Source organism: Trematomus bernacchii, unplaced genomic scaffold (genome assembly GCF_902827165.1).
Source record: "Trematomus bernacchii unplaced genomic scaffold, fTreBer1.1, whole genome shotgun sequence".
Lineage (NCBI taxonomy): Eukaryota > Metazoa > Chordata > Actinopteri > Perciformes > Nototheniidae > Trematomus > Trematomus bernacchii.
This window is the reverse complement of record NW_022987429.1, coordinates 2974327-2997372: the sequence shown is the minus strand read 5'-3', so window position 1 is coordinate 2997372 and position 23046 is coordinate 2974327. Positions and strand designations below refer to the sequence as shown.

Below are 23046 nucleotides of genomic sequence, written 5' to 3'. Positions count from 1 at the left end.
GACAGTCTCGTAAAACCTCCGTCTTTATTTGGGTGTGACTCAACTTGAAGATCAGTGTGCTTTGGGATGAGTTGCCAATTTTTGGAGAATTTGTCTCTTGACTTCTTGTCACTGGCCGAAGGGCTAATTTGATTTATTTCATTTTGGTTGCTATCAAGCTCATTCTTCTGTAATTCTTTAATTAGGTGCATTTTCTGCTTGAAAACAGGTAGTGTGGCCGAGCAGTCTAAGGCGCTGGATTAAGGCTCCAGTCTCTCAGGAGGCGTGGGTTCAAATCCCACCACTGCTATTATATATACAAGAATCAAGTGATATTTGGAAACCACATCCAACCTGAAGACAGTCTAGTAAAACCTCCGTCTTTATTTGGGTGTGACTCAACTTGAAGATCAGTGTGCTTTGGGATGAGTTGCCAATTGTTGGAGAATTTGGACTCTTGACTTCTTGTCACTGGCTGAAGGGCTAATTTGATTTATGTCATTTTGGTTGCCATCAAGCTCATTCTTATTTTTTTCTATTAGGTGCATTTTCTCATTGAGAAAAGGTAGTGTGGCCGAGAGGTCTAAGGCGCTGGATTTAGGCTCCAGTCTCTCAGGAGGCGTGGGTTCAAATCCCACCACTGCCATTATATATACAAGAATCAAGTGATATTTGGAAACCACACCCAACCTGAAGACAGTGTCATCAAACCTCAGTCTTGAGTTGGGTTTGACTCAACTTGAAGGTCAGTGTGCTTTGGGATGAGTTGCCAATTGTAGGAGAATTTGGACTCTTGACTTCTTGTCACTGGCCGAAGGGCTAATTTGATTTATTTCATTTTGTTTGCTATCAAGCTCATTCTTCTGTAATTCTTTAATTATGTGCATTTTCTGCTTGAAAACAGGTAGTGTGGCCGAGCGGTCTAAGGCGCTGGATTAAGGCTCCAGTCTCTCAGGAGGCGTGGGTTCAAATCCCACCACTGCCATTATATATACATTAATCAAGTGATATTTGGAAACCACATCCAACCTGAAGACAGTCTAGTAAAACCTCAGTCTTGATTTGGGTGTGACTCAACTTGAAGGTCAGTGTGCTTTGGGATGAGTTGCCCATTGTTGGAGAATTTGGACTCTTGACTTCTTGTCACTGGCTGAAGGGCTAATTTCATTTATGTCATTTTGGTTGCTATCAAGCTCATTCTTCTGTAATTCTTTAATTAGGTGCATTTTCTCAATGAAAACACGTAGTGTGGCCGAGCGGTCTAAGGCGCTGGATTTAGGCTCCAGTCTCTCAGGAGGCGTGGGTTCAAATCCCACCACTGCCTTTATATATACAAGAATCAAGTGATATTTGGAAACCACATCCAACCTGAAGACAGTCTAGTAAAACCTCTGTCTTTATTTGGGTGTGACTCAACTTGAAGGTCAGTGTGCTTTGGGATGAGTTGCCAATTTTTGGAAAATTTGTCTCTTGACTTCTTGTCACTGGCTGAAGGGCTAATTTCATTTATGTCATTTTGGTTGCTATCAAGCTCATTCTTCTGTAATTCTTTAATTAGGTGCATTTTCTCAATGAAAACAGGTAGTGTGGCCGAGCGGTCTAAGGCGCTGGATTAAGGCTCCAGTCTCTCAGGAGGCGTGGGTTCAAATCCCACCACTGCCATTATATATACATTAATCAAGTGATATTTGGAAACCACATCCAACCTGAAGACAGTGTCATCAAACCTCAGTCTTGAGTTGGGTGTGACTCAACTTGAAGGTCAGTGTGCTTTGGTATGAGTTGCCAATTGTTGGAGAATGTGGACTCTTGACTTCTTGTTACTGGCTGAAGGGCTAATTTCATTTATGTCATTTTGGTTGCTATCAAGCTCATTCTTCTGTAATTCTTTAATTAGGTGCATTTTCTGCTTGAAAACAGGTAGTGTGGCCGAGCGGTCTAAGGCGCTGGATTAAGGCTCCAGTCTCTCAGGAGGCGTGGGTTCAAATCCCACCACTGCCATTATATATACAAGAATCAAGTGATATTTGGAAACCACATCCAACCTGAAGACAGTCTCGTAAAACCTCCGTCTTGATTTGGGTGTGACTCAACTTGAAGATCAGTGTGCTTTGGGATGAGTTGCCAAATTTTGGAGAATTTGGACTCTTGACTTCTTGTCACTGGCTGAAGGGCTAATTTCATTTATGTCATTTTGGTTGCTATCAAGCTCATTCTTCTGTAATTCTTTAATTAGGTGCATTTTCTGCTTGAAAACAGGTAGTGTGGCCGAGCAGTCTAAGGCGCTGGATTAAGGCTCCAGTCTCTCAGGAGGCGTGGGTTCAAATCCCACCACTGCCATTATATATACATTAATCAAGTGATATTTGGAAACCTCATCCAACCTGAAGACAGTCTAGTAAAACCTCCGTCTTGATTTGGGTGTGACTCAACTTGAAGATCAGTGTGCTTTGGGATGAGTTGCCAATTTTTGGAGAATTTGTCTCTTGACTTCTTGTCACTGGCCGAAGGGCTAATTTGATTTATTTCATTTTGGTTGCTATCAAGCTCATTCTTCTGTAATTCTTTAATTATGTGCATTTTCTGCTTGAAAACAGGTAGTGTGGCCGAGCGGTCTAAGGCGCTGGATTAAGGCTCCAGTCTCTCAGGAGGCGTGGGTTCAAATCCCACCACTGCCATTATATATACATTAATCAAGTGATATTTGGAAACCACACCCAACCTGAAGACAGTGTCATCAAACCTCAGTCTTGATTTGGGTTTGACTCAACTTGAAGATCAGTGTGCTTTGGGATGAGTTGCCAATTTTTGGAGAATTTGTCTCTTGACTTCTTGTCACTGGCCGAAGGGCTAATTTCATTTATGTCATTTTGGTTGCTATCAAGCTCATTCTTCTGTAATTCTTTAATTAGGTGCATTTTCTGTCTGAAAACAGGTAGTGTGGCCGAGCGGTCTAAGGCGCTGGATTTAGGCTCCAGTCTCTCAGGAGGCGTGGGTTCAAATCCCACCACTGCCATTATATATACAAGAATCAAGTGATATTTGGAAACCACATCCAACCTGAAGACAGTCTAGTAAAACCTCCGCCTTGATTTGGGTGTGACTCAACTTGTAGGTCAGTGTGCTTTGGGATGAGTTGCCAATTTTTGGAGAATTTGGACTCTTGACTTCTTGTCACTGGCCGAAGGGCTAATTTCGTTTATGTCATTTTGGTTGCTATCAAGCTCATTCTTCTGTAATTCTTTAATTAGGTGCATTTTCTGCTTGAAAACAGGTAGTGTGGCCGAGCGGTCTAAGGCGCTGGATTAAGGCTCCAGTCTCTCAGGAGGCGTGGGTTCAAATCCCACCACTGCCATTATATATACATTAATCAAGTGATATTTGGAAACCACACCCAACCTGAAGACAGTGTCATCAAACCTCAGTCTTGAGTTGGGTTTGACTCAACTTGAAGGTCAGTGTGCTTTGGGATGAGTTGCCAATTGTTGGAGAATGTGGACTCTTGACTTCTTGTCACTTGCTGAAGGGCTAATTTCATTTATGTCATTTTGGTTGCTATCAAGCTCATTCTTCTGTAATTCTTTAATTAGGTGCATTTTCTGCTTGAAAACAGGTAGTGTGGCCGAGCGGTCTAAGGTGCTGGATTAAGGCTCCAGTCTCTCAGGAGGCGTGGGTTCAAATCCCACCACTGCCATTATAAATACATTAATCAAGTGATATTTGGAAACCACATCCAACCTGAAGACAGTGTCATCAAACCTCAGTCTTGAGTTGGGTTTGACTCAACTTGAAGGTCAGTGTGCTTTGGGATGAGTTGCCAATTGTTGGAGAATGTGGACTCTTGACTTCTTGTCACTTGCTGAAGGGCTCATTTGATTTATGTCATTTTGGTTGCTATCAAGCTCATTCTTCTTTTTTTCTATTAGGTGCATTTTCTCATTGAAAACAGGTAGTGTGGCCGAGCGGTCTAAGGCGCTGGATTAAGGCTCCAGTCTCTCAGGAGGCGTGGGTTCAAATCCCACCACTGCCATTATATATACAAGAATCAAGTGATATTTGGAAACCACATCCAACCTGGATTTGGAGGAGTACAGGAAGTCTAGGTATGATCTCCGGAGAGCAATAAAAAATGCAAAGAGACAGTACAAAGAGAAGGTGGAATCTGACTTCAAAGGCTGTAACACTAGGAATATGTGGGCGGGACTAAGGACAATGACTGACTACAAAGGAGCAGCGGGGGGTGCTGCGGGAGTGTCTGCGTGCGCATCTCTCCCAGATGAGCTAAACAGTTTTTTTGCACGCTTTGAGAGCAGCCAGGCTGTGGAGGTACAGAGGGACCAGGAGCTACACTGCCCTTTTGTTTTAAATAGGGCAGATGTGTGTAAATCCTTTAAAAGGGTTAACCCACACAAGGCTCCTGGACCTGATGGCATCCCTGGCCGTGTTCTCAGGGTGTGTGCAGTTCAGCTGGCAGAGGTGTTCACAGACATCTTCAACAGGTCCCTGCTGCAGTCTGTAGTCCCCACATGTCTTAAACACTCCACCATCATTCCTGTCACCAAAAAGACAATCATCACCTGCCCCAACGACTACCGCCCAGTAGCACTCACCTCCATCATAATGAAGTGCTTTGAGCGGTTAGTCAAATTATTCATCACCTCCTCCCTCCCTGAATCTCTGGACCCCCTGCAGTTTGCCTACAGAGCAAACAGGTCCACAGACGACGCCATAGCCCTCACCCTCCACACTGCCCTCTCACACCTGGACCCGAAGAAGAGGAACACATATGTGAGAATGCTGTTCATTGACTACAGTTCAGCATTCAACACCATTGTGCCCTCCAAGCTGGCCATCAAGCTCAGAGACCTCGGACTCAACAGCGCCCTCTGCGACTGGATCCTGAACTTCCTGACGGGCAGACCCCAGGCAGTGCGGGTGGGAAATATCACATCCTCCACCCTGATTCTCAACACCGGTGCCCCTCAAGGCTGCGTGCTCAGCCCTCTCCTCTACTCCCTGTTCACCCACGACTGCGTGGCCACACACAGCTCCAACACCATCGTGAAGTTTGCTGATGACACGACCGTCATCGGCCAGATCACAGACGATGACGAGACGGCATACAGAGAGGAGGTCGAAAACCTGACATCTTGGTGCCAGGAGAACAACCTCCATCTCAACATCAGCAAAACAAAGGAGCTGATTGTGCACTACAGGAAGCAGCAGGGAGAGGGACACGCCCCCATCGCCATCAATGGGACTACGGTGGAGAGAGTCAAAAGCTTCAGGTTCCTTGGGGTCCACATCACTGAGGACCTGACATGGTCTCTTCACACCACCACCATCACTAAGAAAGCTCGACAGCGGCTCTTCTTCCTCCGCAGGTTGAGGAGGTTCAAAATGGATTCCAGGATACTCTGCAACTTCTACAGGTGCACGATAGAGAGTATCCTCGCTGGCAGCATGACGGCCTGGTACGGCAGCTGCACCGACCTCGATCGTAAGGCTTTACAGAGGGTGGTGAAAACTGCACAGCACATCACCAGGACGGAGCTGCCATCCATGGAGGACCTGTACTCCCAGCGGCTCAGGAAGAAATCACTACGGATTATCAAAGACCCCCATCACCCCAGCCACAAAAATTGAACTGTTGAAACAACTTCAAACATTCAACTGCTACTCAGTAGTATGTATCTAATACCTAATATATATATATCATTCCAATAACTTGTATATAGACTCATACTGCACTATTCCACATCATAACTTTATTTCATTTTTATAACTATTATTATTTTTGTATTGCTCTTGCTCTTATTGTTATTATGTTATGTTATTATGTTGCATTGTTGGAGAAGCCTGTGACATAAGATTTTCAACTGCATAATTACTCTGTAGCTATGTCAGATTGACAATAAAGAACCTTGAACCTTGAACCTTGAAGACAGTCTAGTAAAACCTCCGTCTTCAGTTGGGTGTGACTCAACTTGAAGGTCAGTGTGCTTTGGGATGAGTTGCCAATTTTTGGAGAATTTGGACTCTTGACTTCTTGTCACTGGCCGAAGGGCTAATTTCATTTATGTCATTTTGGTTGCTATCAAGCTCATTCTTCTGTAATTCTTTAATTATGTGCATTTTCTGCTTGAAAACAGGTAGTGTGGCCGAGTGGTCTAAGGCGCTGGATTAAGGCTCCAGTCTCTCAGGAGGCGTTGGTTCAAATCCCACCACTGCCATTATATATACATTAATCAAGTGATATTTGGAAACCACACCCAACCTGAAGACAGTGTCATCAAACCTCAGTCTTGAGTTGGGTTTGACTCAACTTGAAGGTCAGTGTGCTTTGGGATGAGTTGCCAATTGTTGGAGAATGTGGACTCTTGACTTCTTGTCACTGGCCGAAGGGCTAATTTCATTTATGTCATTTTGGTTGCTATCAAGCTCATTCTTCTGTAATTCTTTAATTATGTGCATTTTCTGCTTGAAAACAGGTAGTGTGGCCGAGCGGTCTAAGGCGCTGGATTAAGGCTCCAGTCTCTCAGGAGGCGTGGGTTCAAATCCCACCACTGCCATTATATATACAAGAATCAAGTGATATTTGGAAACCACATCCAACCTGAAGACAGTCTCGTAAAACCTCAGTCTTGATTTGAGTGTGACTCAACTTGAAGGTCAGTGTGCTTTGGGATGAGTTGCCAATTGTTGGAGAATTTGGACTCTTGACTTCTTGTCACTGGCCGAAGGGCTAATTTTGTTTATGTCATTTTGGTTGCTATCAAGCTCATTCTTCTGTAATTCTTTAATTAGGTGCATTTTCTGCTTGAAAACTGGTAGTGTGGCCGAGCGGTCTAAGGCGCTGGATTAAGGCTCCAGTCTTTCAGGAGGCGTGGGTTCAAATCCCGCCACTGCCATTATATATATATACAATAATCAAGTGATATTTGGAAACCACACCCAACCTGAAGACAGTCTAAAAAACCCTCAGTCTTGATTTGGGTGTGACTCAACTTGAAGGTCAGTGTGCTTTGGGATGAGTTGCCAATTGTTGGAGAATGTGGACTCTTGACTTCTTGTCACTGGCCGAAGGGCTAATTTGATTTATTTCATTTTGGTTGCTATCAAGCTCATTCTTCTTCTTTTTTTTAATTAGGTGCATTTTCTCAATGAAAACAGGTAGTGTGGCCGAGTGGTCTAAGGCGCTGGATTTAGGCTCCAGTCTCTCAGGAGGCGTGGGTTCAAATCCCACCACTGCCATTATATATACAAGAATCAAGTGATATTTGGAAACCACATCCAACCTGAAGACAGTCTAGTAAAACCTCCGTCTTGATTTGGGTGTGACTCAACTTGAAGGTCAGTGTGCTTTGGGATGAGTTGCCAATTGTTGGAGAATTTGGACTCTTGACTTCTTGTCACTGGCCGAAGGGCTAATTTCATTTATGTCATTTTGGTTGCTATCAAGCTCATTCTTCTGTAATTCTTTAATTATGTGCATTTTCTGCTTGAAAACAGGTAGTGTGGCCGAGCGGTCTAAGGCGCTGGATTAAGGCTCCAGTCTCTCAGGAGGCGTGGGTTCAAATCCCACCACTGCCATTATATATACATTAATCAAGTGATATTTGGAAACCACACCCAACCTGAAGACAGTGTCATCAAACATCAGTCTTGAGTTGGGTTTGACTCAACTTGAAGGTCAGTGTGCTTTGGGATGAGTTGCCAATTGTTGGAGAATTTGGACTCTTGACTTCTTGTCACTGGCCGAAGGGCTAATTTGATTTATGTCATTTTGGTTGCTATCAAGCTCATTCTTCTTTTTTTCTATTAGGTGCATTTTCTCATTGAAAACAGGTAGTGTGGCCGAGCGGTCTAAGGTGCTGGATTTAGGCTCCAGTCTCTCAGGAGGCGTGGGTTCAAATCCCACCACTGCCATTATATATACAAGAATCAAGTGATATTTGGAAACCACATCCAACCTGAAGACAGTCTAGTAAAACCTCAGTCTTGATTTGTGTGTGACTCAACTTGAAGGTCAGTGTGCTTTGGGATGAGTTGCCAATTTTTGGAGAATTTGGACTCTTGACTTCTTGTCACTGGCCGAAGGGCTAATTTCATTTATGTCATTTTGGTTGCAATCAAGCTCATTCTTCTGTAATTCTTTAATTAGGTGCATTTTCTGCTTGAAAACAGGTAGTGTGGCCGAGCGGTCTAAGGCGCTGGATTAAGGCTCCAGTCTCTCAGGAGGCGTGGGTTCAAATCCCACCACTGCCATTATATATACAAGAATCAAGTGATATTTGGAAACCACATCCAACCTGAAGACAGTGTCATGAAACCTCAGTCTTGAGTTGGGTTTGACTCAACTTGAATGTCAGTGTGCTTTGGGATGAGTTGCCAATTTTTGGAGAATGTGGACTCTTGACTTCTTGTCACTGGCTGAAGGGCTAATTTGATTTATGTCATTTTGGTTGCCATCAAGCTCATTCTTATTTTTTTCTATTAGGTGCATTTTCTCATTGAGAAAAGGTAGTGTGGCCGAGCGGTCTAAGGAGCTGGATTTAGGCTCCAGTCTCTCAGGAGGTGTGCGTTCAAATCCCACCACTGCCATTATATATACAAGAATCAAGTGATATTTGGAAACCACATCCAACCTGAAGACAGTCTAGTAAAACCTCAGTCTTGATTTGGGTGTGACTCAACTTGAAGGTCAGTGTGCTTTGGGATGAGTTGCCAATTTTTGGAGAATTTGGACTCTTGACTTCTTGTTACTGGCTGAAGGGCTAATTTGATTTATGTCATTTTGGTTGCTATCAAGCTCATTCTTCTGTAGTTCTTTAATTAGGTGCATTTTCTGCTTGAAAACAGGTAGTGTGGCTGAGCGGTCTAAGGCGCTGGATTTAGGCTCCAGTCTCTCAGGAGGCGTGGGTTCAAATCCCACCACTGCCATTATATATACATTAATCAAGTGATATTTGGAAACCACATCCAACCTAAAGACAGTCTAGTAAAACCTCAGTCTTGATTTGGGTGTGACTCAACTTGAAGGTCAGTGTGCTTTGGGATGAGTTGCCAATTTTTGGAGAATTTGGACTCTTGACTTCTTGTCACTGGCCGAAGGGCTAATTTCATTTATGTCATTTTGGTTGCAATCAAGCTCATTCTTCTGTAATTCTTTAATTAGGTGCATTTTCTGCTTGAAAACAGGTAGTGTGGCTGAGCGGTCTAAGGCGCTGGATTTAGGCTCCAGTCTCTCAGGAGGCGTGGTTCAAATCCCACCACTGTCATTATATATACAAGAATCAAGTGATATTTGGAAACCACACCCAACCTGAAGACAGTCTAAAAAAACCTCAGTCTTGAGTTGGTTGTGACTCAACTTGAGGGTCAGTTTGCTTTGGTATGACTTGCCAATTGTTGGATAATTTATTTCCACTGAAGGGGCTATCAGATTTATGTCATTGTGATTGCTATCAAGCTCACCCCATTGTACATTTTTAAATAGGTGCATTCTCCCATAGAAAGAAGGTAGTCTGGCCGAGCTAAAACCTCAGTCTTGATTTTGGTGTGGCTCAACTTGAGGGTCAGTTTGTTTTGCTGTGAGGTGGCAATTGTTGGAGAAAATGGCTCCAGTCTCTCAGGAGGCGTGTGTTCGAATCCCACCACTGCCATTATGAAAATAAAATCTACGTGAATGCCATCCCCACCCATACTTGAGGAGACCACCCGGACTGTTAGTGACCAAGAAACAATTGCAGCACATGGATTAAGTTTGTGATTTTCAGTGATAATATTTCTGAGTGAGACTGTGCTTTGTACATTTCTCAGTGATTTGGAAGAGCATACTGTCCCTGCAATAAGAAAGTATTTTGAACCTCTTCTTGGTCTGAAAATGTGATAGCAGTAAGTGCCTCTCCACTTCCTTCTTATTCTCAAGCTTCCGGACTTAAATATGATTTTAGATGTGATGTCGAGCAGCTGTCAGTAATCTGGCCCAAATCGAAAAACTTCAAGGACTCTCACACAGTCAGGGTTCAGTGGAAAGCACCAGCTTGTGTTTTCAAGCCAAACATTTCATCTATATACTAAAAGCAAGTGACATTTAAGCATTGTTTCATCTTTAATTTGAGTGTATCCTAAAGTAAATCCATTAAAGAACTTGCACCAAAGAGACCAAATGCAAAGTGTAACCTTTTGATACAACTGTAGAAGGTGCAGAGGCTTTTAAACCATTTTCAAAGACTACTTTTAGATTTTTACTTTGCTAAAGTCATTACATTTTCTTGCACTATTCCACTCTGCTGATTTGCTTTAACCTTCCTCACCTTACCCATAACCATAATGAATGCTCTCTTACCCTCCTACTTAATGATGTCTTTGTTATTGCTCTCCTGTCCTCTTTACTTTGTTGGATAATGTTTATTATGCACATTTATCTTGGTTGTGCAGCACTTTATTTGTCTCTGTGACCCATGAAAACACATAATCACAGATCTATTGTTAAGTGGTGGAGCATTGTTATATTTTATGTAGGTATTCAACTCATGCTTGAGCAAACTGCTGCCTTCAGAGGCGATTTATACTCTATACACCCTGTAGCTATGAATAAAGCCATTACTTACATTTCAATGCATACATTACATGCTGAACTGTTGTACTTTGACTCCAATGCAAGGAGTGTGGTGTTCCAAGATATCAGATTTCTTTCCTACAAACTGTTTTGCAAGCTTCAATGAAAGGTTATCATGGGTTTTACAGTAGAAAGGTAGTTCGACAGACAATAAACATAAATCATTGTTGGGGCTTATGCAGGTTAAAAGATGTATTGCACTAGAAGATAGAGCCGATATATTCTACAAACTCAGACGTGGAACATGGGTACATTTGGTTTAAGAAGATTAGAAAGGCAGATATAGTAGGAATATACAGCAACTGGAATTTCTGTTGACAACTGTAGGAGTTTCAAATCCAACAGGATGGTCTTACAATTCACAGTTGATGTGTGGCACAGAGGAGTAAATCACACAAATACAACAATTCAACAATTCAGTGCAAAAGTCATTTACATCCATCTGGATCCGCCTTTGTCTTCTTTTTATGTACAGTATAGACGCATTATCTTTTCTGACATTTAGACTATCTACAGTATGTCGTAAATGATCTTTTTGATTTATACTCACGACACCTTCTGCACGTGTGTCTGTCCTGGGAGAGGAATACTTCCTCTCTTGCTCTCCCCGAGGTTTCTTCCGGTATTTCTGTTACTCACCTTTTTGTTGTAAACCCCACCTTCTGTATTCAACTAGACATTTGTTTTTCCGTGTCCTGGTTCCTGTTTGCCTGTGTCTGCGATTGTCCTGTCCTGCTTCCTGTCTCAGAATCTAATTGGACAATTACATTTTCTGCGTAGATTACCTGCCCTGCCCTGCTCTGTAAGTTTGGATTTTGATATTAAATCCATTGTGCTGCACCTGGGTCCTGACACAACCCTTTACAGTTGGACCCACTCTCCCGTTATCTGATGAGCATTGTTGTAGACTAACTATCTGTTACCTGTTTGTCTCACACTGTTGTATAGTATGAATATGTCAATGTGTTTACACAATTAAAGCCTGCGAATCAATCAGTGTGCTCCAGTCTTTCATTTTCCCCTTGCCAGTTCTCTGTCCTTGAGCTGTGAGGAAACATTTAACTGCTTGAAGATGCAACCTTGTTGAATAAATGTGATTTTCACACATTTGTTTCTTTTCACTGAGAAGTTATTTTCCACTCAATGCATTCAGCAAGCTTATATCGATCTCCTTTATGCTCTGAAACGAGGTTTCAACACCTAATCTTGTATCACGCATTTTTTCACAATATACAATTTATTACATTTGCTTCCTGTGCCTGTAAAAATCACTTAGCCGCAGTCCCTCTCTTTACCACCGGCAAATGTTGTTATTGTGTGCGTCTCCCGCTGTGACAGCAACATTCAGCCAAATTGTTTGGAATGATTCCCTTAAATCTTAAAGGAGGACACACAGTATCTCCATCGCCTCCCCGGGGTCTCTCCCTCTCATAGACTTTGATGTTTTTAAGACATAAATCCTCTGCCGCTTCTCCATTCATCCCCAAGCTGTGTCAAGCAGCGCTCTGTTGCCATTTGAGTTCCTTCATTTCTTTGTGGCATGTCTCCCAAAATTGGCACTGGGAGAATTTGGGCCTGGTGTGAGTTTGTTGATTGCGACGCTTTATGACTTGTTAATGTGTTGGGAGGCTGAGCGGCTTGGAGTGGTTTCTTAATGGGAGCTAATCAAAGCGGTGGGAAGCAGGGAGCGGGAGGGAGGAAAGAGACAGATAACAGGAGCAAGATGGAGAGGGAGCTGCATGCTTCCACTGCTCAGTTTCCAGTTTATTAGGTGGTTAAAACTAATGCAGACTAATACAACAGTCCTGCAATAAATCCCTACATTCATGAATTGTATACTCCATTTGTTTTTAAGAGGTGTTGATTAAACTGTGTGCTCGTTTTTGCAGGCTGCAGTTTGTGGTGCATTATACTGAGAGGTGTTTCTATAATTGTGTCCACCCGATTTATATCAATGACGATGGGCTGCGTTACAGAAATGCCTCCCTGCATGAAGACACAAACAAATGTGTCACGCTATAAAGGATGGAGCATAATACAAATCGTTTTCAACCTCAGTCATATAAATACTTGGGTGTAATAATAGACCAGCTGTAGCCTACTGTCCTGGAAAGGCCACATTGAATATATCTGCAAAAAAACAATACAAAATAATTGATTTTCTGCACCGGATTAGGTTTTTTGGGGTGATGGTATATTGTACATATACCCATCATGGTATATATTGTACGAAGAGGAATTGGGCGAACATGTGAATTTATTTTCGAGATCTGACCAATAGTGTTGTGTTTATTATAAATCTGAGAAAAAAAGTCAGAACTCAGAATTCTGACTTTTTTCAGAATGTGTGGCCCTAATTCTCTTACGTACAATTGCAATACTACATGGTGTTTTCTCCACCTTTATAAGAGTCAAAACTGCTCTACCAATTGTAAATCTGCTCAGAGATTGTTATTTAACCTTTTAAGAAACTTTATGAACAGCAAATTTGAATTGCTACCATTAAATCAGACATAAATGGTCCCCAGTTCAATACGGTTAGACAGAAGCACTCTTTTGTGCAGCCTACAATTAAATACAGACTACATTAGAGTGTCTTGAACAAATTGCCCTCAGTGATTGTAATGATATGTTTAATATCTGTTCTCTTGCGTCTAAAACATTTGTACTTGTTCACATCGCAGATGGAGCTGCTTTAATGCAAGACCAAAATGTCTTTATAAATATTTATATTGTGTTGTATCGTTATTTTCCAATGATTTCCTCTTTTGTTTTGTGAATAAATGAGCTACCCATACTGAAATAAATTCTCTTCATGTTGCCTGACAAGAAATGTGTCTTGTTTCCCTTCTGGATGAAGATTTAGCACTTCACATTAGCTCTAACAACAGTTTGAAATATGAATGCATGATCGCCCTGCAGGGAAAATAATAAACACACTATTCTTCCTCTTTCCTCAGCCAACACTAGATGTCCCTCTGAGCATTTGATATAACCGAGACAGCTCCAGCTCTGGGCCTTTCACTCACAAAAGCATAATTTAGATAATAAACATGCATTTTATTAAGCCTTCAGGAAGAGATGTAAATGAAACGATACACAGAGAAGCAAGCGTCCAGACATTGCTAAAGGGAACTCAAATATCCAGCTAAATGCAGGAGTGCAAAAGAGTACATCTTGTAGAGAAAGTATGAGCTCTGAAAACAAAACCCTGTGTATTGTGGGTCAGTTGATCCAGACAGAGGATTACACGGTGAAGCTTGAGGGGTGTAATGTCTCAGATCTCACATCAGCTCGCCCTAAAGTGGATTATGAAACTGATATTGGTGTCAGGCGTTTACTGCTCGGCGAGAGATGGGAGAAGAAAAAAAAGGTGGCCGGGGTAATCTGCTGGTAGACAGAGGAAGAGACGTCGATGGCTGATGTGGGATAAACGTACAGCTCGCCTGGAGTTAGACTTAAGATCAGCGTGGTGAAGCAAACACTGTGATAGTGTGATACTGTAGAGGCTGCTGTGAGGAAGAAAGGTTTTCAGATGAGGGTGAAAGCTGTGATTACAGAGAGATTGCAGGTTAAATCCCAGGGAATCACCGGCGTCTGTGCAGGTGGTTTATTGAGGTTTTACTTTCATGGGTGTGAGGAAACAATCAAGATGGAGTTGGGGAAAAAATCAAGAGCGGGATTGAAACATCTGTGCAGGGACTTTGGGCTGGAAGGAGGAAGGAGATTGTGCTGAAAAGGTGCCAGATGACGTTCCCTTTTGACTTCATGGTAGTTAATTAAGTCCAAAAGCATTAACATCACATCCCCTGCATGTCCACATAGCTCCATCTTCTATAAAGTGCTCATATTCATTCATGTTTTTTACAAAAGTGTTAATAATGGTCTATAGTTTCTTTATTTAATAACAGCTCAAAAGTGTATTCAATGTTTATTCTCTCTGTAGTGTGTATACACATACATAATATATACTACACTTTATCTTTCTTATACGTCATAATTGAATACTTGAATATTATACACAACACACATATATCTCTCATTGTCTTAGTACTTGTACTGCAACGACAATAAAGTTGGAACTAATGTAATCTGATTTAAATCTTACGATACGATACGATACGATATACTTTATTGTCCCCGTAAGGAAATTTGTTCTGGACTGCGTCCTGCAGTTCCGCATACATGTACATATACAAACATAGTAGACATTAAGAGACATACACATATCATCAGTCATACACCGTTTGAACAAACACAATACACAGACGCACATACTGACAATGGCGACCTATTGCACAACCCTCATGGCCAACATTTTAAAAGTACATTTCATTACATTTGACTACATTTCATTTCATGTGAATGCTAAGAAGCTTAATGGACATAGGTAGGAATGAGTGCTTATAGTGGTTCAGCCTGCTCTTGGGAACACTGAATCTTCTACCAGAAAGTAGGAGCTGGAATTCTGGGTGGAGTATGTGGGTGGGATCAGACACCAATTTTCTTTTGCCTGTCTGATAATGGACTGCTCGTATATGTTTTGAAGAGATGGGTGTTTTTTAACCCCCATCATTTTCATAGCAGTCTGTAGCAGGCGAGCGATCTGTGACTTTGACTGCACTGTCAAGTTACCATACCAGGCAGTTATGCTCTCCAACACTGCATGATAGAACAGAAACATGAACTTCTGGTCGACTCGGATTTAAATCTTCTGATGAACTTAGACACATTTCACCATCAAGTTTCATCAGTTTCATTAGCATATTCCTCCCATCAGTTTTTTTCATTTGCAACACTACATCTTGGTTGATGAGGCTACTTTAGTTTGTAATGACTAGGTGATAAAAGAAATGCTTGCTTTGATTACAGTTTGCTCATAGATAAACTTGAATGTGTTGGTGGAATTATGTTACACTTCAGTAAAGGAGGCATTGAGACGTTAAAACTGAGATTGTGTGTTCAGAAGAGATATCATTATAAGAAATGTGGCAATAAAAGCAACGTTTTCTGCTCAGTCCCACAATAAGGATTCTTGGAGAAAACATTATCGCAAGAAATGTCACCATACGTCTACGGTCTTCTTCTATACATCTTAGAATCGATTCGGAACGAAAAGCCACTACATTTTTATGTGCAGTCTTTTCAAACCATTGGTAAGAATGCATTCCAGTATATGGCTGTTCCAGGGACATTTAGCACTTAGGAGAAGACATAAATACAGTCTCTGCTGCAGAAGCAACAAACTGCAAGAATCAAATCTAGTAATATGAATTTTACCAAGCGAAGGACGCAAAGGGCTAAGGTTTTTTCGACTGATAAAACAAGATTTAATTTGAACTTTTGATGTTCTGTTCACAGTCAGAAACCGTAACAAGATAACGCCCTGGAATCTGACTGAGGTTTGACATTTACAGCCAAATATCACCCAAAAACAGCTTTGTAGATTCAGGTGTCTGCTGTTTCAGATTGCTTGCTGCCAGATGCCAGAACAATGATAAGCCAAAAAATAAGCACTATTTAAAAAAGGCATATAATGCTCATTTTCAGATTCATATTTGTATTTTTGGCCTCTGACATGTTTCCATTCTATAATGTTCAAACAGCTCTTTATTTTTCTCATACTGCCTGTGCTGCAGCATCTCTTTTCACCCTCTGTCTGAAACCAGAGCCCAGTCTGCTCTGATTGGTTAGCTGGCCAGCTTTGTTGTAGTCAACCGCTTAGCGATGTCCCGCCCTTTAGACTATCACTACATGTGTAGGGTGGCCAATAGAAGCACGAGTGTCACATAGTGATGTCACCATGTTACGGAAGTAAACAAAGGGGTCCAATTGAGGGCGTTGCAGGCAGGGGGGCAGTGCCTTGGAGAGAAACTCCCTCTGGAGGTGGTGCTTTAACGAAAACTTTGGGGATGTGCACCACTAAAGCAGAATGTCACCTGACATACAAATGCCCTTTATAACATATCTTAAGGGTATCATTTGGTCTCAATCTAATTTTAAGACCTTTTACAGTTTAAATGTTGCATAAATTAAATCAGGGGCCATATCCCAGCTAAGAAAACTGCTCACTCTGCACAGAGAGTGGAGGATTTGAGGATTAATGGGTGCGGTGCAGACTGTTTTTTTGCCCAATGGGCCTCCTATAAGGTTAATCCAGCCATACGCCAGGTGTAAGTTTTCATCCAAAGAGCAAGTCTGCATATTTCAAGGTGCGAAAGGACAGAAATTGGGAATTAAAAAGCCATGGTGGAAAAAAGTACTCAGACCCCTTTAAAATATCTAATACAACAACAAACATTTTTTTTTCAAAAGTCCTGCAAAAACACAAAAGTAGCCTATTAAAGGTGGGGTAGAATTTGAAAATACACAACCGGAAAAAATCTGCCACTTCCTTGCAGAGCCCCTCCTCCAACACACACGAACGTGCACATGACCAATGAGGGCACGAGATAAGTTTGTGCACAGATGGAAGGCTGACAGGCAGGTAGCCCATCCAGTTATTTTAGCCGGGTCGGCTAAAATGATTGGTCGTGCTTTTTACAGTACTACGGCTTCCACAGATGACATTTTTTTATGGATTTTTTGTCAAAGCACTTAAAATATTCATTGCTATCGGGATGTTAAGAGCATTCCATGGAATATAACAAAAAGTGTATCTCGAGCCGGTTTCTCAAACTTACCTACCACACCTTTAATCAAATGTACTGGAAATATAAAAAGAATGTGATGATTTAACATGGCCCCTGTGAATAATATATAAACCTATATTATATTGTTGGAATGTAAATAGTGATGCATGAAGGTTTAGGTAATGTTGTAGCTGGTCAAAATGTGGGGCTTCGACAAACTGTGCATACATACAGTTAATACATCACAAGTTTCCAAAGCATCCCCAAGTTCATCACCAGTAATGTAGGTACATGACTCCAATCATCATGATATTTGGCCGAGTTCTGTTTTAAAAAAGACAAAGCATGGAAACAACTCTCAGTCAGCGACCAACAGAAGAGCTTTTTTACATCCTTCCTACAAAGAGAGATCAAGCGTCCTGTTTGTAATGGACTTAAATCATTCGCCTGGTGTTTAGTCACTCAAATAGAAACATCATCAACTCGACCTCAGATCGTTTCTCTCCCGAAAGAAAAAGCAAATTAAACGAGCCCTGTCAGCACTTCTGTTGCTTGTTTTGTTTTTGAGCAAGTAACAGAAGTAAGTTATTTAGGGTTCCCTCGCAGCTGAAGTACATCCAGACTGAACAGCAAGGGCTGCCATGTTCGCTTGCTCTGCATAATAAGATCTGATCACAATATGGACAGGAGGCAGGCATGCATATGAATCATAGATGTAAAGGCGTGATTGGATTGTTCATTAGCTGCGCAGGAAATCTAAATTCATTGCACTGCGTGATGAAAACCAGGTCTTCAGGTCATGATGAATAACCTGCCAAATCAAATCTAATTGACAAAAATCCAGATTTTAAATGATAATCTAAACCAGGGGTGTCAAACTCAAATGCACAGTGGACAAAAATTTAAAAATCGGTACTCGTCGAGGGCCGGACTGGTTCAATGTTTATTGCAAAACGTATTGAAATGAACTTATTGCACATATTAAACCTGGAACTAACAAAGCTTAAATTATTGCCTATAAAAACATTAAATAATCAGTTGCATTCATTTCTTATGGCTCTATCTGCAGCTTTTCCAGAGTCATTTCTTATGATTACATTTCTCCACAGGCCAACAACAGCTTCAAAAAAACTATTTCCCTCAAAGTAAAAACCAAACATGCCCTGTTGTCGCAGAAAGAAAGTGCAGAAGGAAACATCCATGTAAACTCAGTGTGCTGCTCTGTGATGCCAGATACTTGGCATCTCATCTTGGGTGCAAGTTCATCAATGTTTGGGCTCAGGCTCTGAGCTGAGGAGACCCTCAGGATTGAGTGAAAGTGTGCGTGCAATATACCGGCGGGCCAGATCTAATAGTAATTAAACATTATCCTGCGGGCTGAAATTAAATCCACCAAGGGCCTGATTTGGCCCCCGGGCCTTGAGTTTGACACATGTGATCTAAAGGCTTTAAATATGACTCAAAAATGTGTTTTTAATTTGTCATATGTCCGTGTTTCAATCTTCTTACGTTTTTAAGCTTACTTTTTGTCATGACCCTTATTCTGGCCGTCTCTTTTATGCTACAATCTCGAGACCCTGTCTTATGTTTCTTTTGCATCATAACTGTTTTTATTTCTGCAGTGTGTGTTGATTTGGGAGACTTGCTGCATTTCATATTTGCTGTTATTAAGAGTAATGATTTAGTATATCTCTGAGGTTGTTTGTGTGGCATCTTGGGGGCATTTACTTTTGGATTATATGGGTTTATACACACTGCACTAACTAGGGAGAGGTGATTATAGCGAGTATTAAAGGGATCTATGCGATTGCATTGTATTAGCCTAACATTTGTCTTTTACTGTTTGTGTAGTGGTATATATTTATAACTGTGACTTCTTCTGTTCTCCTCTGTTTATAGAGAACGCTTTTCCAGTTGAAATGCAAGTATTTACAATATTGCCCAAACTTTGTTTCCGATCTAATTTCAAGTAACATTTTGTTTTACTTTCTGCCAAGGATCTCATTCTTGACCTGCTTTAAATCTGGACCATGTCTCTTTACGTCAAATAACTGTTTTTCATCCTGCGAATCACTTTACTTTGCTTCCACATCCTTTGGGAAACAATGCTCGGCTAAGAAGCACTTCAAAAGGCTACGCTGTAGTATCTACGAGAAAGTTTTGATCAGTAACTCCTCACCCTCTGGGATAAGTGTTTGGCGAGAGTAGAAGGTGTTGAGATGTTTACGAAACACTTTCAAATGTGTCTGCGATTATAATGATGTCCAGGAGTAATTGAATATGCAAGAATAATCATCCTTCTTATAAGAAGCATGCAAACTGTCTGCTTGTTTCCCTTTATAGCACTCACGGCCTAATTAGGATACGTATTAAATCTGTTGTGCACAGATTCATTTCGCTATGAATGCTGGCCTGACGCCTTTGGCAAGGTGCCATGATTTGAGTGTGTAGCAAACACTGGCCACAAACAAAAGCAGAGGTGGCCTGGAAGCAGCGTGGTGGCATGTCCGACTTCTTGGGCTGTTTGTGTTTCAAGCTTCTGCTTTAGGAGAAATGTTTTCCCTCTGACCTCGGCGAGCCAGACACAAAAGCTTTCAGTCAAAGTGGCGTGACTGCTGCATTATGAATGTTCCCGCAGAGTTTTCCATCAGCCCTGACTCAGCAAAGACTTTCACTCTTTTCTCAAAGTATCACTCTGTGCATAAGTGACTGGAGCTGAAACCAGGCGTGAGGGAGGTCTGCTGAAAGCATTGGAGAGCACTGAATCATGGCGGCCTGGAAACAGAAAGCTGGAATTACATTTAGGGATTCATCTGACTTAATGTCCACTGTCAGCGTTAGTGATGTGCACTCAACTTCTTTCACAGTGTTACTTTGAGGGGATGTAACTGCATCAGACCTTTGGACTTTTTAAACTTTTTGCATAATATGGTGTCCGTTACTCTGTTACCCTCTGCTAAATAGTTTGACCTGACATCCAGTCGCATAACGATGACTGTGCAACGATAGCCAGAATCTCAATCTGCCGACAAAACTCTCACATGTTTAGCTTTCAGACGAAGATCTGCAACACCACAGCTGCTTTAATTCACAGAGTTCGAATGGAAAGCCTCAGCTCGGGAAGATGGGTCCAAACTAATGTCACCTTGTTTGAGTCAAGGCCTGCAGAATGGAGAGTAGGAGTCGTATGCTGAGTCCTAATGCAGCAGTCTGAGTGAATGTGCATCCAGGTGACATTGCAATGTAGAGCCGTGCACGACACCCCTAAAGTTGAACACATAATGGGGTGCAAAACTGGTCATATATCACATCTGTGCGAGCGCGCCTCTGCTGAAGCTCAATTTGTCACAATCTATTACAGTCTCCACCACACACACACACACACACACACACACACACACACACACACACACACAAACTGATTATTTTCACTGCCAGGCTTCTGTGTAAATGCACACAAAAGCCGGTTTACACATGCATATAACTGAATTCAATCCCACACACATACATAAATGGACTTTCTACCACTCCATTTTGTGCAGACTTCCAAACCAACACACACACACACACACACACACACACACACACACACACACACACACACACACACACACACACACACACACACACACACACCCACAAACTATTGTATCATCCAATTCATAAGCCTGCACACATTACACAGAGAAACACACACTAAATGAGTTCCCTGCTTGAATAACAAACCACTACAACATGCTACAGAGAGAATTCCTTCCCTCTCTTCCTTATTTAACATGCAGGGCATTAATTGTCTGCATGATAAATCACAGCCATTTCAGCAGCACCCATGTGACATGCACACTCGGGTTGTTTATAAGCACAGATGTGAAAACATAATCTCTGGATTCGCAGGGAGAATGTCAAGGGAGGGCCGCCTCTTATTCGCCTTAATGAATCATGCTATAACTTCATTTTGCAGGAGCAACCACACAGTGTGCATGCTGTATGTGGTGGATGAGCGGGAGCACGTGCTTCATGTTTGATTATGGTGATGCGTCTCCGGCAGGATATTTACACATGATGCACAACGCTCATGACATGCTTTCCAGGATTTACATGAAAGCGTGTTGTCATTTAATTTGGGCAACAGCTCTTGTGATAAATTGTCATTATAGTATACATGACACATTACAGCTATTTAATTAATGTTACACTTTGACATCTTGTCTGGAGTAGAAAGGAATCATGCTTCCTATAAAATAAGATGTATTGATTTCAAGGGCTGAAAATATACTTTTAGATTGAAATAGGTACAGTACACAACCTAAATATGGATAGAATAGAAAATAAAAGACTAAAGGAGAACATTTGGAGACAACAATTGCAAGGTAAAGTGACAATGGGGCAGCAGTGGTTCAGTGGGGCGGCAGTGGTTCATTCTGTAGGGGATTGGACTTTTGTTCCGATCGGACAAAAAAATACAGAGTGTGGACTGGTACTGGAGAGGAGCCAGTTCACCTCCTGGGCCACTGCCGAAGTGCCCTTGAGCAAGGCACCTAACCCCCAACTGCTCACTGGTGCCGGCTAGACTGGCTGCCTCCGCTCTGACCTCTCAACTGCATGTGCATGTGTGCATATAACTGTGTGTGTATTTGTATATGTATGTGCATGCTGTAAAAAGTGTGTACTGTGTGTACTGTATGTACCTGATCTGATCCCACCCACATACTCCAACCAGAATTCCAGCTCCTACCTTCTGGTAGAAGATTCAGGGTTCCCAAGAGCAGGCTGAACCGCTATAAGCACTCATTCCTACCTATGTCCATTAAGCTTCTTAACATTCACATGAAATGAAATGTAGTCAAATGTAATGAAATGTACTTTTTAAATGTTGGCCATGAGGGTTGTGCAATAGGTCGCCATTGTCAGTATGTGCGTCTGTGTATTGTGTTTGTTCAAACGGTGTATGACTGATGATATGTGTATGTCTCTTAATGTCCACTATGTTTGTATATGTACATGTATGCGGAACTGCAGGACGGAGTCCAGAACAAATGTCCTTACGGGGACAATAAAGTATATCGTATCGTATCGTACCTGTATTAAAAAAAACGCATGTGTGTGTACGACAGATTGGAAACTGAATTTCCACTCTGTCGTATAAAGGTCTTCTTCTTCAATAATGATATAAAGGTGGATGTAGGAAGAACAAGACGTCCACTAAAGCTGTTTCGGGGACAGACGAGGTGCCAAAGAAAGAAGACCTCAGCTAGGGAGATTGCTCTCTAGGTCAATGCACGACAATAACGCTGCTTATCACAGCAATGCAGAACACACTTAGATCAACTGAGCTCTTTCAACAAGTGAATAAAGACACTCTCAGTCACTATCAACGCTTTGAACAAGTAAATAGCTGGATAAAATACTGTCTCTGAAAAGACAGGAAGCTGCCTCCTCCTGTCCTTGCCTCAGGTCATGTCAAGTTCAGGTTCACTGGTAAACATGACATATTCACCAGAAAACAGCACCATCGGTTGGATGCTCAAATGCTTACAGTAAAATGAAATGTTTGACCTTTGTGGAAAATATGGTCTGTCCTCTCCATAAGCAAGTGAAAAAGGGCAGTGACAGAATCTTGGTTAAGAGGTGTTCGAGTATACAAAGCATAGTATAGTAGTGGATACCTTCTTCATCAAATTACAATACAGCAAGGGCGACCTGTAGAATAATGTATAATCTGATGGCTTCAAGTGTGAATGGTGAATGGGAAAAGGTTTGAATAGAAACTAGATGAAACAATGGGCGAAACAGAAATAAATACATGAATAA

At 41.7% G+C, this 23046-nt stretch overlaps 20 non-coding genes across 20 annotated transcripts; all 20 read left to right on the top strand.

Annotated features, from left to right (window-relative positions):
• The first annotated feature begins 207 nt into the window (after positions 1–207).
• trnal-aag lies at positions 208–289 on the top strand. The gene has a single exon. It is a non-coding gene; the product is annotated as a tRNA-Leu (tRNA).
• A 254-nt stretch (positions 290–543) lies between these two features.
• trnal-uag lies at positions 544–625 on the top strand. The gene has a single exon. It is a non-coding gene; the product is annotated as a tRNA-Leu (tRNA).
• A 257-nt stretch (positions 626–882) lies between these two features.
• Positions 883–964, top strand: trnal-aag. Its single transcript has one exon. It is a non-coding gene; the product is annotated as a tRNA-Leu (tRNA).
• A 257-nt stretch (positions 965–1221) lies between these two features.
• Positions 1222–1303, top strand: trnal-uag. The gene has a single exon. It is a non-coding gene; the product is annotated as a tRNA-Leu (tRNA).
• A 256-nt stretch (positions 1304–1559) lies between these two features.
• On the top strand, positions 1560–1641 carry trnal-aag. The gene has a single exon. It is a non-coding gene; the product is annotated as a tRNA-Leu (tRNA).
• Positions 1642–1898: 257 nt separating this feature from the next.
• Positions 1899–1980, top strand: trnal-aag. Its single transcript has one exon. It is a non-coding gene; the product is annotated as a tRNA-Leu (tRNA).
• A 257-nt stretch (positions 1981–2237) lies between these two features.
• On the top strand, positions 2238–2319 carry trnal-aag. Its single transcript has one exon. It is a non-coding gene; the product is annotated as a tRNA-Leu (tRNA).
• A 256-nt stretch (positions 2320–2575) lies between these two features.
• trnal-aag lies at positions 2576–2657 on the top strand. The gene has a single exon. It is a non-coding gene; the product is annotated as a tRNA-Leu (tRNA).
• Positions 2658–2913: 256 nt separating this feature from the next.
• trnal-uag lies at positions 2914–2995 on the top strand. Its single transcript has one exon. It is a non-coding gene; the product is annotated as a tRNA-Leu (tRNA).
• Positions 2996–3252: 257 nt separating this feature from the next.
• On the top strand, positions 3253–3334 carry trnal-aag. The gene has a single exon. It is a non-coding gene; the product is annotated as a tRNA-Leu (tRNA).
• Positions 3335–3591: 257 nt separating this feature from the next.
• On the top strand, positions 3592–3673 carry trnal-aag. Its single transcript has one exon. It is a non-coding gene; the product is annotated as a tRNA-Leu (tRNA).
• A 254-nt stretch (positions 3674–3927) lies between these two features.
• trnal-aag lies at positions 3928–4009 on the top strand. The gene has a single exon. It is a non-coding gene; the product is annotated as a tRNA-Leu (tRNA).
• Positions 4010–6130: 2121 nt separating this feature from the next.
• trnal-aag lies at positions 6131–6212 on the top strand. The gene has a single exon. It is a non-coding gene; the product is annotated as a tRNA-Leu (tRNA).
• Positions 6213–6469: 257 nt separating this feature from the next.
• On the top strand, positions 6470–6551 carry trnal-aag. Its single transcript has one exon. It is a non-coding gene; the product is annotated as a tRNA-Leu (tRNA).
• Positions 6552–6808: 257 nt separating this feature from the next.
• trnal-aag lies at positions 6809–6890 on the top strand. Its single transcript has one exon. It is a non-coding gene; the product is annotated as a tRNA-Leu (tRNA).
• A 261-nt stretch (positions 6891–7151) lies between these two features.
• Positions 7152–7233, top strand: trnal-uag. The gene has a single exon. It is a non-coding gene; the product is annotated as a tRNA-Leu (tRNA).
• A 257-nt stretch (positions 7234–7490) lies between these two features.
• On the top strand, positions 7491–7572 carry trnal-aag. Its single transcript has one exon. It is a non-coding gene; the product is annotated as a tRNA-Leu (tRNA).
• A 254-nt stretch (positions 7573–7826) lies between these two features.
• On the top strand, positions 7827–7908 carry trnal-uag. The gene has a single exon. It is a non-coding gene; the product is annotated as a tRNA-Leu (tRNA).
• A 257-nt stretch (positions 7909–8165) lies between these two features.
• trnal-aag lies at positions 8166–8247 on the top strand. The gene has a single exon. It is a non-coding gene; the product is annotated as a tRNA-Leu (tRNA).
• A 593-nt stretch (positions 8248–8840) lies between these two features.
• On the top strand, positions 8841–8922 carry trnal-uag. Its single transcript has one exon. It is a non-coding gene; the product is annotated as a tRNA-Leu (tRNA).
• The last annotated feature ends 14124 nt before the right edge of the window (positions 8923–23046 follow it).